The following is a 19055-nucleotide window of genomic DNA, read 5'->3' as shown; positions in this document are numbered from 1 at the left end:
TGGACAACAGCAAGTGTTGGTAAGGATGTGGAGAAATTGGAGCCTTCATATATTGCTGGTGGAGGGTAAAATGGTGCAGGCACTTTGGAAAACAGGCATTTCGTCAAAACATTAAACATAGAGTTACCATGTGACCCACCAACTCCACTTCTAGTGATATACTCAAGAGAATTAAAAACATACGTCTTTGAAAAAACTTGTACGTTAAAGTTCATAACAGGATTATTCATAATAGCTAAAAAGTGGAAACAATGCAAATGTCCATCAACTGAAAAGTGGATTTTTAAAAATATGGTATATCTGTACAATGGAATATTATTGAACCATAAAAAGGAATGAAGAACTGATATGTCTGACTACATGGATGAACCTTGAAAACGTTATGCTACACGAAAGAAGCCAGACATGAAAATCATGTTTTATGATTCCATTTACATGATTTATCCAGAATAGGCAGATCCATAGTAACAGAAAGTAGTTTAGTGGTTGATGGGGGCTGAGGTGAGAGAAGTGTGGGGAGTGACTACTAATGGGTGTGGATTTTTTTTCTGGGTTTTTTTTTTGTGTGTGTGGGAGGATGATGAAAATGTTCAGGAATTACATAGGGTGATAGTTGTACAACTTTTTGAAATATACTAAAACCCACCGAATTATACAATTTTAAAAAGTGAATTTTATTGTATGTATATTAGATCTCAAAAAAAATTCTGAAAAAAACCCCAAACTTACATGGACGCTGCGCAGTTTGAACAGATGTGTACACCCGACCTTGCATGGGGCCCTGTTGATGAATTGCAGAGATTCTCAGAGGAGGGACCAGGGCTGGCTCAGTGGTGTTGAAGGTCTGGCCACTCAACGCAGTGACTAGTTACCAACTGCTGTGGATATACTTTACATTTGAACAATGAACATACTGGTACATATCCACCAATTGTTAGTCCTTAGCTGTGCCTGAATGCTGTGACTTCCACTCAGGGCTCCTCTGTTATCCCACTGGGAGCAACAGAAAGCCTATATCCACATGCCTTGAATAGGACCGTCATAACACCAAGAAGTCTGAGCTCTGCATACTTAGAATCCCCAAGTCTGTGGATCAGGAGCTGATAAAAATCAGCATTTCAATCAATATTTTTGAGTAGGGTCTCACAGAGAAGAGTGTCTAGTTCTACTGAATCATATTATAATACAATATAAAAGTCTCTCTCTGTCCTTCTTTCTCTTTTTCTCTCTCTAAGGGTCATTTGCATTCTCCAGTAAGCCTCTGTTGTCTGTCCCAATGCCATCTTCCTCATCTGAGTTCAGACTTCCATGAGCCAATCCAAGGTGTCAGAGATACAATCTTGGAGGTGAACTCGCCCAGTTCAGCTACTCATCAATCCCATACCCACAGCAGCTTTCTATGATGTGGCCGCTGTGTCCCTCCCAGAGAAATATCTATATAGCTCAACACATGGGAAATGAAATTTACACGGGAGAAGGGAAAACGTCTACATGTTATTTATTCAGTGATATTCTGTCTCATTGCAAAAAGTTTTAGAGGTGGTTTGCAAAAATATACGCAGGCAGTGCGACAAGATGAACGAAAGGAATGATAATATCTGGAAATAGGGGGAATAAGTATAAGGAAATAAAATAAAACTAGTGGCAAGATTAGACTGTTAAGTGCCTGATGATGGAAGAAGCTTGCAGATTTGGCTCCAGGCATCCTAATGGCCAAAGCACAGAGGTAAATATTTTAGGTTACAGGCTGCTGTTCAGAGGAAGAATAACTTTTGCAAATGTTGTGGTCTAACAGAAGCTTCTCGCATAGCACCACATAAAGAGCAGAGTGTGGGGCGCAGAATTACACTCACCAGCAACCTGAAAATAGATCCAATGGTGCACCTCTTAGGAATGTTGGTTAAAATATCCCCTTGATGCAAGTCAGTGGCTTCATGCCCAAACCCACTTCACAAAGTGGGTGGGTGGAAGAGAGAAGCTTTTAGAAGCACCCATGGAGCCTGGTCTTACCCTGGGGAGACCCAGCATTGCCTGGAAAAGGGGAGCCTTTGGGGAACTCCGTTGCTAAGGATTGATGGAATTTCCTTCTCCATCCCAGTACATCACACTGGGGTCTTGCAGGTCAGCTTTCACAACCAGCAGCACGCATCCCATCCCACCCCCACCTCCCACTAAGACTTTTCTTCTCAGGCTTATTGGAACTTGATCATGTGAGGCCAGAAATCATTGAAATCCAGAACAAATCTCATTTGACATTTTTATCTTGACTCTTCTGGGGGCCTTAATTAGCATGATTGCAGCACAGGAGACTGCTCCCATGGAATCTGTCTTACTCTTGGTTGGCATAATGGCTATTGAAGTTTCTCTAGTTTCTGTTTCTGGTCATCTCGGAAAGACTCTGATTAAAAGTGATTAAACCCCTTAATATGGTATAATAAGGGGTGGTTGGCAATGAGTTTATGGATTAAAAAAATGCATCAGAACATGAACTCATATAATTGTACTAAGCTCACTCCTAAGACTCCAATATGGGTTGTTTGCCAGCCTGGCTCCCTGGCCATGGCACACACCACCACTGCGTAGGCATCCGCTCCCAGCGTGGCCACCACCCCACAGCTCATGCAGCCAAGGCGTCCTTGACCCCCTTGCCGACAGCCAGGGCACACACATCACAGCAGGCAGCCATGTTGTTCTCAGTCCTATTAATGGTCCATGGCTTTGGGGAGCATCAGAATATATTATGGCTGAAGACAGAATTTTAGTTGGCATTAAGGATCCTGATTTCTCCAGTTCCTGGAGTACAGCGGGTGGTGAGGTCCTCTACTGGTATAGAACACATTGTACCAGTGGTTTCCATCATGGATGACTCTGCCCCCCACCCCAGGGGACATTTGAGAATGTCTAGAGACAATTTTAGTTGTCCCAATGGGATGGAGGGTGGTACTGGCATCTATTGTAGGATGCTAAACATCCTACAATACACAGGACAGCTGCCCACAATCTAGAATATTTGGCCCCAAATGTCAGTAAGGTAGAGACTAAGAAATCCTGTACTCTTTCAAGGCAGACTCCGACAGACTCTTATTTAAAGTTCATAATGGCCTGGTGAGGGAGAAGGTATAAAAGTTTTATTTCTATTTTATAGATTGAAAAACTGAAGCTTAGAGAGGTCATGGGCCTTCCCTGTCTCTCAGTGTCGGCCATCTGCTTGATTGTCCAGTTCTCATTCTGCTGCCACTGGTACAAATTGCATGGGATGACATGGACTTTGGGGTCCACAAGTGTTCAGAAGAGGTGCAGGTTTTATCTAAGTGCTTATGGCACATCTCTGGAGAAACCATGACCCCAAGTGTCTTACGAAGGAAAAGTACCCCAATTTCATATCTTTCCCCTAGGTCTCAAAGCACACATCTCCATCAAAAGTACTAGATGTTAAGATAATGGTAAGACTTGATCACATTTGATACTTGGGGAGGAGTAAGGTCTTTACAGTGGGTGAAAACATGGTGATTTGTACAGTCTGATTCCAGCTCATGTTCAACTGCTTTGGGAGCCCTGGTGGTTACATAAAGTGTGACATGACCTGTTGTGACAATAGGAAAAGGTGGCGTTTTTGGAATTAAGAACACATGACCTGCTAAAATGCAGTCATATAAAAACCTCATGCACCCCTCAACTCTCTGTGTCTGTCTGGGTGTATATTTGCAGGTGGAATACCTTCCAGAGCCTGTTGATTTAGTGGAATAATAAAGCTGAGAAGGGTCACCCAGGATGATAAGAATATAACTGTACCCACACTCATTGCCTGGGAGTTTTGAAGGATTTGTAGGACTGAGAGATTCTATAACTGAGTTCAAACCCAATGTCTCATCATTTCACTGCCTTGTCTCTCTTCCTAGGGCATCTATGTCTTCATCATTGCACATTGCCTATGGGTCACATTTGGAATTAGAATCTAATTCATTCTGCTTGTGGCCAGGCACCGCCCTGTGCATTTCACATACATATTTGTAACCCCCCGGGCCTCCAAGGGAAGTAAAATTATCCTTATTATACAGTGGAAAGCCTGAGCTCAGGGGGTGACATCACTTGTGTGTGTACCCACACCTGGTTGCTGGCAGAACAAGAGGTGAAACTTAGGATTTGCTTATTCCCTTTACCATGCTCAGGGCAATTACACCTTTCTCTTTGCTCCTCAAGCAAGAAAGATAGTCTCATCCTCATTAGAAGAGGAAACAAGGCCCCTAAGGCGTTGAATTAGTTGACTATGGTGAGAGTCCAGAGCCTAAAAATCATATCTCCTGACTCCTAAGCCAGCTGGTGTGCTTGGGGGATGATAGGAACAGGGAGATCCCCAAAGAATTCATCAATGCACAAAGTTTCTGCCATAAATTGACCTTAGTCTCAGTTCTTCCACTGATCTTGTCATATCTAAAGCAGCTCTACTCTGACTGGAGTAGACGACAGAGCTTTGAGCTGAGAATTACCCTGTGTGCTGTAGTGCATTGCTTGCGGAGCATCGCTTAAGGACAAGTGTCTTGCTTCCGGTCTGATGAAATAAAGTCAAGAGTGTAAGGTTCCTAATTCCGATTCCAAGTGTTGCTACACTTCCTTTAAGGGCTGCAGGATGCTCTTCTGGGCTTGTTCTGAAAACATCACCTGCTCTCCCACACCTACTCCTTTTCAGGTGCTCTGCAGTGTTGCCAGTGGTCCTGTGATCAGTCACGCTGGAGAGCCCTGGGGCTGCCTAGACCCCACCTCCTCTCCCACCTCCCACATTTAATGAGATGCAAAATGCCTGATTTGCATAAGATACCTTTGCATTTCTCTGGCATCCATCTCCTTGATTCTCCTTTCATGATCCCAGCCCTAACTGACCACTGTCCACCTGTGCCTCAGTCACCCTTTAACCCAGGGGTCTGCACGCTCTAACATGCGGGCCTGGTCTAGCCCACCACCTGCTTTTTTGGACAGCTCAGGAACTAAGAATCATTTTATTTTCAAATGATAGGAAAATATCAAAAGAACTATCATCTTTTGTAACACGTGAAAATAATATGAAATTCAAATTTCAGTGTCCATAAATGAAGTTTATGGGAACACAGCCACACTCATTCATTACCTACTGTCCGTGGCAGCTTTTACGTGATGCTGGCAGAGTTGCATAGTTGCAACAGAGACCGTATGGCCTGGAAAGCCAGAAATACTTACTATCTGGCCCTTGACAGAAAATGCTTGCAGGCCCCTGCCCTACCTCACCACTCATTCCCTCTGTCACATTTATCCGAACTCATCCATTGCTCAAGCTCCTGAGCTCCTTCAACATCTGCCCCAAGCTAATCTCCATTTATTTCCCAATAGGACCTCCTTGCACTCCTCAGACGTATCTTATACCTCCCCACTAAGACCATCACTCAAGTAGTTCTTTCTGCCGGAAATAACTTTTCCTTCCCATCTTCTCAGCAATCTTCTCTCTCTCATAGATGTAGAGAACAAACTTATGGTTACCAATGGGGGAAGGAGGGGTGGGATGAATTGGGAGATTGGGATTGACATATATACACTACTATGTATAAAATAGATAACCAAGGAGAACCTACTGTATAGCACAGGGAACTCTACTCAATGCTCTGTGGTGACCTAAATGGCAAGATATCTAAAAAATGGTGGTTATATGTATACCTATAACTGATTCACTTTGCTGCACAGCAGAAACTAACACAACTTTGTAAAGCAAATATACTCCAATAAAGATTAATTTAAAAAAAAAGAAAAAAAGCCTCAGCAAATGCAATCTGCTCTGAGGAGGTCGTCTCCCACTCTAGTTAATTCCTCGGAAGGCCCTAATGCTCTTCCGGTCCTGCTTTTAAGGCATGAGGTCATTTCTATTACACCTGGCTGTTTCAGCCAAGGTCCCTAAGGGCGGAGGTGACCCACAGCTGTCACCTAGAGTTGCTAAGTGCGGGCTGAGTGTGTCTGCCTGAGCAGGGGCTCCCTGTCCCTGAGACTACTTTCCCAGGTGTGTAACTCCTGTAAATTTATAAGACTTGTTCTCCCAAGCCTATGTGACATTGTTTTGAAAGTGGGAAACAGGATTCAACATTTAGAAATTGATTTTTAACATTAAGTAGAAAGATCATGGTCATTCACTGATACGTCATTGAATCTAAATCTCATATCCATGTATCCACCTATACCATATCTATTGATCCCTCATCAGTCTTTGTTTATCTGTCTGTCTGTGTTCAGCTATCTGTCCATCAATTTCTAAATTCTTTCCACAGTGCAGCCCAAGTACCGTCCCTTGATTGGGGGTGTCGCAATTTTATAAGATTACCCACAAAAAGTGCCCAACACTGCTTTCCTAATGTCCCCTGCTGAGCTGGTTCCCCATTTCTCCCTTATTCCTGCTGTGTTCCAGCCAAATTATACTGTGCTTCTCTGGAAAAAAAAAAAAAACAACCCTGTTTTTAGTTTCCTAGGGCTGCTCTAACAAAGTACGACAAACTTGCCATATTAGAACAATAGAAATTTATTGTCTCACATTTCTGGAGGCCAGAAATCCAAGAGCAAGTTGTCGGCAGGGCCATGCTCCCTCTGAAAGCACTAAGAAAATATCTGTTGTGTGTGTATCTCCTAGATTCTGGTATTTTGCTAGCAATCTTGGGCATTCCTTGTAGATGCATCACCTGAGTCTCTGCCTTCGGGTTCACGTGGCATTCTTAGTGTGTGTGTGTGTGTGTGTGTGTGTGTGTGTGTATCTGTGTGTCCAAATTTCCCATTATAAGGACAGTCATATTAGATTAGAGCCTACCCTAGTAACCTCATCTTTTTTTTTTTTTTATTGAAGTACAATTGATTGACAGTGTTAATGATTTCATCTTAACTTGATCATCTGCAAAGATAATGTTTCCAAATAAGGTCACATTCTGAAGTAGCGGAGTTATCTTTTGCAGGGGCACAAATCAACCCATAACAATCCCCCACTTGTTATACTTCACCCATGCTTCTCCCACCATTTGCAATGCCCCCCACGCATTTCTGCCTAGTGACCATCTTTCCCACCCCCTCTCCTCCTCTCGCATGGGATTGCTCCCCCACTGAAGTCCCACAGCTCTGGGTGGGTACCTTTCTCTCAACGCTTGCTAGAGTAGATCCCACATTATAATAATTTATTTTAGGATCCTGGTTGACTGTACACTTCTTTTTCTTTTTTTGCTCGTGGAAAATTGCTACTCAGATATTTGCAAAAATTATTGCTAGGTAAGCTTAGAAAGGTCTAACCTTCACGTACATGGCACTGGATTTTAAGTTTCTCTAGGGTAGTCACTGGGTTTTACTCATCTTGGTATTCCCCTTCCCACCTCTGAACATAGTGCCCGTGAGCACAGGAGGCCCCTCAATACGTGTTGGCAATTTGGAGATTTGGAGCACAATGAAAGCAGGTATTTGAATCTGCATTTGCTGGTGTCTGTCATTGCAAAGTGCTGATGCTTTCTGACCTGTATAGCATCTATCTACTACTCTTAATGTGGTTCCTAGCTAGACCATGACACCGCCACTGCCCAAAATGAATGAGTCTTTTTGTGTGTGTGTCTCTGTGTGTATGATGCTTCCCTCTAGTTAAAGAGAACAAACCCCAAGAAAGGTTAAGAACCATTGCTCTATAGAGACACATGGTGGGACCCTTCTTGTCTGTCTTCTTTTCATCTTTCCCTTCACCATTATTTTCAATACCTTCATCATTATCACTAATCATAGGAATTCCAAGTCAGAAAAGCAACTCATAGGTTTATATTCTTTAATTGTTAGGGCTATAAATTTAGAATGTGCCAGCTACTTGATCCTATTAGCCATACCCTACTCTAAGATAATCTGCTTAAAATTTATACCACTCAGGGATTTGGACTTTATTGATTACATTTCCTGCTAGATTCAGGCCTTTGCCTTTTGCTCATTGGAGCCTAAACAAAATGGCCATGACCCTGAGGAAAGTCAGGCACCCTGGGATAGCAGATAGATTGAGGACTTGGGTTCTGGGAGAGCCACATGATCAAGAAGGAGGCATTGATGTTAAGATAATTTTTTTTCTCTTTCCTTACCTAACAGAGTTATTGTAAGGTTAACATAATCATTTAAAGTTTTGGAAGAAGAAATGCTTTGTAAATGCCAAGATACTATAGTAGAACTTCAAAATAATGTGGCATATTGTTATACAGATTCACACACACACACACACACACACACACGAGTCATACCACACGGTTCTAAAAAATAAGTTTTCTATTCTCTAAAATGCTAGTCTATCAGGTGAGAAATAGAGGGAGCTGTTGGAAGTGCTTCCTGATTTGGTTTCAGTATAGCAGAGGGGTTAATATCGCACAATTCAATATAGCACAAGAGCTGGAATGAGAAAGCCTAGATTCAAGATGGCGCTGCATCTTATTCACAGGGCAACTTGGCATGAGTTACCGAACATCTTCACTCCTTTTTTTCTTCATCCACAAACTAGGGACCATAACAGTTCTCCCCTCATAGGGATGCTGTGAATGTTAGATGAGGAAGTCCATGCACAATACTTCACTCATTGTCTGGGCATGTGTAAATGCTTATAAATACTAGTCGTTAGGTTTTTTTAAAAAATGATCTTACTGAGAAATGAAAAAAATATATCCATGAATAGTTTCACTGTTGTATATTATATTTAAAACAGTTCCAGATAACAGGAGAAGAAATATCACACAGAAAGTCGCAATTAACTGCCAAATGACTTATACAGACAGTGAGATTTGAGCTGGTTATTGAAGAATTCATGGGAATTGGATGGGGAAAATAAGTTAGAAGATAAACACTCAGGACAGCACAATACCATGGAAGTGAGGACGGAAACTAAAAACTGTAAGATATGGTCAACTTAGAGTTTATCTAACCAGAGATTGTGTATAGGGGAGGGGTGGGTGACAAGGGCAGAATATCTGGCTGAAAACAGGGTGTGGCAAGACCAGGATGGCAGCCTAAGCCATCTGGGATTCATACAAAGGCACTTTCAATCTGTGTTGGCCCCTGAACACGGTGGTGGATTGGTGAACATGATGTTTTAGTGACATAATTTGACAATGGTGTGTCAGAAAGCTTAACCTAGGGACTGGAATCAGAGGAATATATTACAAAGCCCCAAAACAGTGGCCTTAAAATTGAAATGGGGGTTGAGGAAGCCTAAACCAGTACTTGTTAATCATCTGTTTCATGTGCCAGACTTTGACCTGATGCTTTTTTTTTTTTTTTAAATCACAACAGCACCTGCGAGATAGATAATGGTATTTCCAATTTACAGAAAGGGAAATCAAGGCTCTGAGAATTTAGGTAATTTACTTAAGGTTTTAAAGTCACACATACCTGGTAGGTAGTAGAACAGGAATTTGATAGCCAGTCAATCGGTCTCCAGATCTTTCTGCCATGCTTTGCTGAAGTGGGGAATCTAGTAGAAGCATGTGTACATGAGATACTGTAAAACAAGTATTGAAACCTGATGTTTGATTAGATATGGGAAATTAGAAAGACACTGGCAAGAAATAAGGATGGTTCCAATAGTTTGTGCCTAGGTGATTATAAGCATGGTAGAGATTTTAAAGAATTGGCCTATCAAGAAGGGAAATTGTTTGGGATGGGGATTATAGAAATGTTGGGTTTGTGGTTATGATGCACAATAATGGAAATGCCAAGTAGCCAGTTGGCATCATGAGAATGGAATTTAGAAGAAAGGTTTTGGCTGGAGTTAAAGGGTTAGATGTCACACCCCTGGATGTGGACATTAATGATGTACAAGGAGAGAGAGAGAGAGAGAGAGAGAGAGAGAGAGAGAAGATGGCTAGAACAGCATTCCTACACTTTAATCACCTGAGGATTCTGTTAAAATACAGGTTTTGATTCACTAGGCTTGGAGTAAGAGCTTGAGAGTCCTCATTTCTAGCAAGCTCTCAGTTGCTGGTCCAAGAAACACTCTGAGTAACCAAGGGTGAAAGGACTGATCCTTGAGAAACCACCATAGGTACAGGTGGAGGAAAAGAAGCCAACAGAAAGAACAGGAGCGGAAAGGTAGAAAGATGACACAGTATTATAAGTGTCATGGGGGATGTGGGATGGTTGAGATACCACACTCTGTGGAATGACCAAGGTGAAGAGGAATGGAGAAAATCTAGCTATGGAGTAACCATTGGTGATCTTCAAGAGGTCAGGTTCTGTGGAGGGAATAGAACTTGGTTTATGGGAAGTTAAGCATTAACGATCTGTGAGATAGTGGAGTTGTAGTTGGAATTGGATCATGCAAAATGTTGGTACCCAAAGGAACTAAGGAAATGGGATGATAGCAGACGGTATGTAAAGTGGAGGACATTGCTCCATCATTTACTAGGTGAGAGACTGGGAATGTAGGCACACATGGATTTGGTACATGAGCACATACCAAAAGATAGAATTGACCATATGTAGATTTCTACAGAAAGGGGAATAGAACAGGATTTATGGAAGATACTGGAGAGATAGGAAATAATTGAGGAAAGAAGTTGGAGATAGGATTGAAGGCACCAGTTAAAGAAAAAAAGAAAATACATCTTTCTCTCATACAGAAATAAAGAAAAGTAATCAGGCTGTGGTCAAGATGGTGCAGTGGGTTCATGCTTTAGTACACCTCCTCTGCTCCAAACACATCGCAGTGACAGAAAAATATAAGAACACATAGCTGGGTCTAAGACCCAGCTATGTGGGCCTAAGAGCAAGATAAGTAACCTGATGAGTCAGAAATAGTACAGAAACAAAAGGTTGATGAGCAGAGGTACATTCATTCTCAGGCTGGGCTCCAAGTCTGGAGGCAAAAAGTAAGGACAGAAATTTAGCTCTCAAGGGTCCTGCACAACTATATGTGGTCCAGATTGTCAAGGGATCAGGGCTAGAGTCACTGCTTGAAGCCATGGGTTGGGGACAGGCTTCCACACTGATGAAAAGAGTCTGAAAAAATAGTGTTGCCAACCCCTATCTGAGAGTACAGCTAATAGGAATCTCTGAACCTAAGGAGGTAGGGGAGAGAGGTAAAGATGTAACCGTGAGATGATGAACTGACTTAAGCCACTCACCTAGCTGAAGACGGTTCTGCTATATCCCATTGCAAATCAGTATGGAAGGGAGAAACTATTCAACATGAGGAATAATAAAGTTATATTATTACCTCATACCAGTCACAGAGTAAGTTATAAATTCTGGTTGAAATTTAGAAGTAGAACTTTTTGTTTTCAGCAGCTTTTTATTTTAAAATGTTATCACCTTTTAGGGGCCCCAGGCCATCATTATAGGATGGGTTTGGAATTGAAGTTCTAAGAGCCTTGGTGGAGGCAGCAATAACAACAACAACACCAAAAACATTAGACAATGATGACTGAGCACAAAAGGAAAAGAGAGAAAAAAAAACTTCCTACTCAAAATAAACTACAATCCAACATTATGAACCATGTAGAAAAAAAAAAACAGTTAACAATAAAGATGTTTGTTATCCTGACTTTTACTCAACAATGATCTGGATAGTCTACCCAATGCAATAAGACAAGAAAAGAAATATAAGAATTGTGGAAAGACATACGACCATCTTTTTGTGAATGATATGATCATCCTACATAGAATATCAAAAGGTATTTGTAAAGCTAGAACAAGTTAGAGAGCTCAGCAACGTTACTAATACAAGATCAGTAAACACAAATTAATATATTCCCTAAACACAGTTAGAAAAATTTAACTGAAAACAAATCACACTTACAATAGCAAAAATGAAATAAAACAAAAAAAGGCAAAAAAATATAAATTCTACAAAGGATATGCAATATCTTCTAGAAAATACAAGACAATATTAAGAGTATAAAAGAAGAATGAGAAAATGGAGCATATATCTTATTCATAAATAGGAAGAACCAATATAATGAAGATGTTGATTATCCCCCAAGTTTATAAATTAAATACACTCCCAATAAAAATCCCAGCAGGGTTTTTGAAGACACTTGCTTGATAAGCTTATTCTATAATTTATATGAGAGAATGAAAGACAAAGAATAGCCAAGGTATTTTTTTAAAAGAAGGTTGAGGAGATTTGCTCTCATAGACAAAGACAAAAAGACTTATTATAAAGTTCTAGTAATTAAGACGGGGAGACAAATAGGCGAAAGTATAATAATATGTTTTTAGCACTCAGAAAACATACATGTGTATGTATGTAGATATATAGATAAACAAACAGAAAGATGTGTGGCTATGTGTGTATTTTTGATAGATGTGTCATTGCAAATCAGTATGAAAGGGAGAATTTATTCAATAAAACCACATGAGGAAAAATAATCTCATACCAGCCACACAATAAATTATAAATTCTGGGTGAAATTTAAAAGTAGAACTTTTTGCTTTAGATAAGGTTTTTGTTTTAAAATACTTTTAGATATACAGAAACGTTGCAACAAGAATGCAGAGAATTCTCTTATACTTCTCACTCAGTTTTCTCTATTGTAATCATCCTAAATCACCATGACACATTTGTCACAACTAAGAAGCCAGCTTTGGCACGTTATTGTTAACTAAACTCAATACTTCTTTCTGATTTCACCAGTTTTTCCTCAAATGTCCGTTTTCTGTTTCAGAATCCCATCCAGAATACCACATTACATTTAGTAATCATGGTTCTTTAACCTCATCCGATCTGTGACAGTTTCTCAGACTTTCCTTGTCCTTGATTACCTTGACAGTTTTGAGGTCAGATTTTATGCAGAATGCCTCCCAATTTAGTCTTGTTGGCTGGGGTCATGAGTTTTGGGGAGGAAGACCACGGAGATGTGTGCTGCCCTCATCACATCATATCATGCTTATCACATGGCATCACTGAATATGCTAGCCCTGATCGCCTGGCTGAGACCAGGATTCTCCACTGTAAAGTTACGTTTTCCCCTTGCCATACTCTTTGGAAGTAAGCTGATAAACACAGCACACAAGGTGGGGAGTTAAGCTCCACTTCCTTGAGTGAGGAGACGCTACATAAATTTTTGGAATTCTTCTCTAAGAGAGATTGTTAAATATAGTACTTTTGGAGGAAAAGAGTATATCCTTTGACATTGAGGGAGGAGAATCTTAAGATACATATTATAAATAACATAAAGGGGAAGATTAATGCATTTGTCTACGTTAATTTTTAAAAATCTTTAATTTTACCATATACAAAGGTAAAAGATAAACCATAGACTGAGAGAACATAATTCCAATGCATACAGCCAACAAAGAATTTACATGCAGAATAAATAACAAATTCCCACAAATAAAAAAGACCAACTTATATACAATGTATGTATGTATGTATAGATATATATAGTATGTGTATGTATTATATATTACATATTATTATATAATATTATTATATAGGTAATATATATCCACGCATACACACATAATATATATAATGCACACACACGTATAACACACACACACACACACACAACACAATGAAGAAAGTATAGGAAGAGACACTTCACAGAACAGGAAACTCTAATTGAGATGATGTGAACCTCAGCAGTAATCAGGGAAATGCACCTTAAAGCTACAAGAAGATAACATCTGTCACACATCAGATAATATCATATGTGGAGATACAGGGTATGACGTTCATCCATTTAGTGATCGTAGAAATATGAGTTGGTCCCATCAGTTTGGGGAAACGTTTAGCAATACAGTGAAGGATTTCTACACACTAAATTATAAATGACTAAATGACTAAATTATAAATGACTAAAGTCATTCTTCTGAAACATTTTTTTGTGCATAGAAATCACCTGAAGAACTTGTTAAAATGAAGATGTTGATTCACTGAGGTCTAAGAGTCTCCATTTCTACCAAACTCCTAGCTGATGCTGATGCTGGTCTACATGCCCATAGTTTGAGTAACAAGCCTCTAGAGGTCAGCAAACAGTGGCCTGTGGGCCAAGGCCCAGATCTGGTTCCTGTCTGTTTTTATCATTGAAGTTTTATCGGAACACATTTGTTTGTTTCTGTGTTGTCTATGGCTGCTTTCAGACTACAATGACAGAATTTAGTAGCAGCAGCAGAGACCGTATGATTTGTATAAAGCCTAAAATAGTATTTATTATCTGGGCCTTTACAGGAAAAGTTTGGCAACTGCTGCTCTAGAGAAACTCTCCCACATGCACGTATAGAGACTTGTGTAATAATATTTATTGCAACTTTTTTTGGAGTAATGACAGAATGGAAATAAGTGTCAGTTAGTAGAACAGACAAATAATTTATAGTATAGTCACATGATAGACTACATCAGTTACAAGTTACAGAACTACAAGTCTTAATGTGGATAAATCTAGAAAAAACATCCCTTGTTTTAAAATTTAAACTTAGCCAATTTTCTTACAGATATATACCTCTGCAGGCAAATTATTAAAAGATGCCTGGAAATGACCCTCATCTATTTCAGGGCAGTGATTACCTCTGGTGAGGGATTAGGTTAGGGACAGGATCATGGATGCATTCACATGGGCTCACAACCATAGGCGTCATGTATTATTTCTCTCAAAAATTTGGAAAGAAGATATCAAAATGTAATAAATTGTTAATACTGGGTGGTAGGTACACAGTTTTGATAATCTCTACGCTTTCTTATTTCAGACATTTCAAACACTGGAAAAGAATCAAAAGAATCAAAAAGGGGAAAATATGCTGAATATAAAGACAAGTATTTTGAAGTGCAGGGAGGGAGTGAACATAGAGAAAGGTTATTCATACCTGAGGCTCTCTCTCCTCTCAATTAAGCAAGAGATATTCTGGTATTACAAATTGTCCCTTATATAGTTAATTTTGAGAATGGTAAACAGGTTTTACCAGGTGACTAATTTTACTCCATGGCTTGTGAAGTATTTTGATTCTAAGAGGTCACTTCATCCAGGTCCTGGAGTAGAAGGAATTTCCCTTTCTCTGGAACTAACATTTCACTCCTTTGATCCAAGCTCAGCTTATTGTTGGGACAATAGTGATGCCAAGAGCGAAGCCCCCAAGCACATTCCTCCTCCTTTTGAGTGCAAGCCTTGCAGTATTCCTCAGGGAAGAGTCAGGAGAACCTTCAAGATTCCTTCAGGGAAGAGCCTTTGGCTTTCGTCTGAGAATCTCAGTGTTCCATGCCCTTTTATTTCGCTTAGGTGTGGATGCCCTCCCACTGTGACTTCTCCTGGCATGATTCCCCGAGCGAACTCACATTTGGGTTACATTCAGCAGCAGCCTCCTCCCTGAGAGCATCTGCGCACAGCTGGAAGCCGGCTTTGCACGTGGGCCAGGGCAGTCTCATCACTGATTTTCCCAGCAGTATTGAGGCAACTTTACAGGAAAAGGTGCTGCGTACTGAAGCTGGGGATCTCAGCTCAGCACTCTTAGCCATAAAATGTACAAGAGGGACGTTTCAGTTCCAAGTACATTTGCATACCCTATAGAAGCCTTTGTAGCATGTTTGTTGTTGTAAGGATATGGGAATACTTTGAGTCCAATCATACCCCATGAAATTTAACAGCTGTATTGAAAAGTCCTGCTAGCTGGCACTTGGTAACCTTTGGTCAAGTGCCTTCCATGTGTCAAGGAAAGTGGAAGCACAGCCAGCTGATGATACAAATACCCAAAATACCATCTTCTCACCCAACAGTAGCATTATAAGTGGTCTCTAGCATGCTTTCTTCTTGGGAACCTGATTTCTGAACACAATGCCCTCTTACCCATACAGCTCAATTCCTGAACTATCTCCTCTTTCTGAGATAGGTTTATCCCTCTGATGGACGTTTCCAGCCACTATGTATCATTTTTAATCATAACCAGAGGGAGCATAAGTTTGGTCATTATAGGGATAATCAGTGAGGCTTGTTGAGAGGGCATTCCCTGGCCTTTAATGCACAGCCCATAACCTAGTGCTGGCTTTATGTTTATTGTAAAGTTTTCAACTCAAATGCTAAGACAAACCATGCAGGGATTGTAAATAAGTGAAGGGACCAGGTGGAGGATAATAGGGAGTAGTGTGGCATATGGCGAATTAGAGAACACATGCCCTGTCTAAATGGAGTGGCCACCACTTTGCTCTAGCTGATTATCATTGTGCAGAAATGCTGGCCCAACATTGAAAGAACTCTTGGATTTTTAAGGGAAGCTAGAAATAGGGATATTTTAAATGTGAAATCTTCCAACTTTTAGATGTTGGCAACTAATTCAAAAAATTTTTTAAAATCACGCTAAAAGGAGACACAACCCAGAGCCACAGATGGCCCATTGGTTAGGTTTGCAACCTCAGAATAACAGAGGAAATGATATGAGAGCTTTAAGTAAGATCATTTGTGGCCAGCAAGTCTAGGTATTTGGGTCTCACCCGCATGGCTCAGTGCCACAATCTTTTTACTGAATCTGATGGCAGGAAAGAACTTAGATTGAGAGCAATAATAGCCACATCAGGAGGCAAAGGTACAGAACCACGTAACAATAGTCATAACCCGGGATCACTGGGGCTCTTTGATGACCTTCTTCCCATGACCTTAGAGAGGTCACCACACAGGCAGCAAACGAAGCAAGCGACATTTATGAGAGACATTTTCTTTACCATAATGTACCTTTTCCTGTCACTTCTTGCTCACATAGTGACCCAAGGGGAGAGTGCTGGGGAGAGAGCAATTCTGGGCTCCGTACTTGGCCTCCCAGGAGGATTCTCAGATTCTACACTCTTGCTCTAGGTGTGACTATGTTCTGAACAATTGCTCTTCTCTACAAATTCATGATTATCTCTCTTTCATCAGGTTTACTTTTCATCCTTCTTAAGCTGAACTCCCAGAAGTAACATCAAAATGAAGGGGTCAATGTCTAGATAGAGTTTGGGGTTCTTTACTTGGTAGGTCCTAATACACACCAAGTGGTAGGTGTGGCTGGCTAACACTTGCAGAAAATGAGGCAGCATGGGAAAGGGTTGAGCTGGGCACCTACTGGAGGAGGGCAGTGGCGGGGCATGGGGGGCACTCGGCTCCCTGGTAGGGAAGCTGTTAGTGAGGAAGGAACACTCTAGCCCTCCAGCCAGGCCTTGCAGAAGGAGCCGGAGGTAAAGCCCTGCTTCCCCTGGAGAATGTCCCCATCACTGCGGCCTTGACCTCCATTTCTGCCTCCTTTTCCGTACATTGATTTTCAACAAATGGAAGCCATATTGCAAAGCAGTTCATTATAAGGAGTTTAAGGTTATGAAAAACTTGGTTCAATGTTCAATATCAGACTCTGCCACAAAGTGTACTTGGTTTTTTTTTTTTTAATATATATTACTGAGCCTTAGTTTTCCCACATGTAAAATAGAGTTAATAATATCAACTTTTAAAAGATATTGGAGGGACTTCCCTGGTGGTCCAGCGGTTAGGACTCTGCGCTTCCACTGCCAGGGCCTGGGTTCAATCCCTGATCGGGGAACTAAGATCCCGCAAGCTGCGTGGTGCAGCCAAAAAAATAAAATAAAATAAAATGGAGATACTTAATTAACTGTAAACAGTGCCTGGCACCATCACTAACTTATATAGGTCTTTGGATTCCAGGGTGATCAGTGATGCATTGGATGGTAGGGCTATTATAGCTGAGCATTGCTTGAGTCTCCCTTCTTTAGCCCATTCCTGCCCACAGCATGCTTCAAGACATTTCACATCTTCTCACCCCTTGGGGAGTGGTATAGAGGGTGTGGCTAGAATGCCCCCTGACTGGGGTGGGGTACAATGCAGGCTCCCCACCCTGACATCTATCCTGTGGACCCCTCCTGCTCTCACTCTCTCTGGACAAGGATCTCAATTGCTCTGTGCCTCTGATTCCCTATGATTAAGCTACCCATGACCTCAGTGCCAGGACTCCTGTGTATATCAACCTCCCCTTTCTCACAGCCAATGCTATGTAAATGCTAAGCATTTCTGTGATGTAGCAACTTTAAGAGGATGAATGAATACATTTGATGAGGGAATGTTGGGAAATAATCCAATAGGGCTCCATTTGGTATTGGTCCTTTTATCAAGGCCGTAACCCAAACCCACTTTATGGGGTTAGGGAATAAAATTACCATGTCAGATAACAAAAAGGAAGAAGCAGGGACAGAAAGTCAGGCCTTGAGAATCCAAAGTCATATGAGTGTGTAGACAAAAGATGCCAGGGAAGTTCTCACTGGTGGGTGCTGGAAAGCTGGTAGCGCTAGACTTCCAAGGCCAGAGCAAGAGAGTGGGGCTGGGATGAAACCCCAGAGAGGGTGAGATGATTAGGATTTACAAGATTGTCAGAAAAACAGAAAGGTGTGAAGGTCTAGGCCATCCTTTGTGTTGCATGGCCATAGAAGGCAGCCCTTCTCTTGATGCAGTGAATATTAAAGAACTTGCCCTTGAAGATTTAACCGGCTTTTGGCCCAACGGGATTGGCTCCGAAAGCTTTCATCCAATTCTCTGGGTGCTTAGCACCCCCTAGCCTCTTCCTTCACAGCTTCCCTCCCTTCCCAAAACGATCCCAGAGTCTCTGGCTTGCTTCTTAGGAAACATACACCTAGACAGTCCCTGAAGACCAGGCTCTGTTCTGAATTACAGAGGGCCTACAAGTAGCTTTGTGCTGCATGACTCTGGGGACAGCTGTTGACAGATGGAGGAAAAGGTTAGACGTGAGGGTCCATGGGCCACTGAGGGGCGAGGCTTTCTTCAGAAGTATATTTGCTCCTCTTTGGCCTTTCCTCCAGCCATCTCTCCCTTTCCTAGTCCATGTCCATGGTGGTCCCTGTCCCCCCTGCCCTCCCCCGAGCATACGCCTTTTCCTTCCTGCTCCGGGGTTGTTCTGAGTGAAAGGGGGACTAATGGAGGATTTTGGAGCGGTGCCCCTTATGCTATAAGGCTTCAGCATTTAGAATCTTGGAAAGGCTCCACCTGGGAAAGAGTTCCAGAGAAAACAAACTTCAGATCCAGGCTCGTATGGGAAAAGGCTCATGTTCATGGAGGTGGCTTCAGGGA

The 19055-nt window shown here is 41.4% G+C and overlaps 1 protein-coding gene across 1 annotated transcript in view; it reads left to right on the top strand.

Moving 5' to 3' along the window:
* Positions 1–19055, top strand: part of NTRK3 (neurotrophic receptor tyrosine kinase 3) — a 206504-nt gene that overhangs the window by 183858 nt on the left and 3591 nt on the right. The gene's annotated exons all lie outside the window — the stretch shown is intronic.

Source organism: Neophocaena asiaeorientalis, unplaced genomic scaffold (assembly GCF_003031525.2).
Source record: "Neophocaena asiaeorientalis asiaeorientalis breed wild unplaced genomic scaffold, Neophocaena_asiaeorientalis_V1.1 scaffold442, whole genome shotgun sequence".
NCBI lineage: Eukaryota > Metazoa > Chordata > Mammalia > Artiodactyla > Phocoenidae > Neophocaena > Neophocaena asiaeorientalis.
The sequence above is the reverse complement of the archived record's forward strand: the minus strand, read 5'-3'. Positions and strand labels throughout refer to the sequence as shown.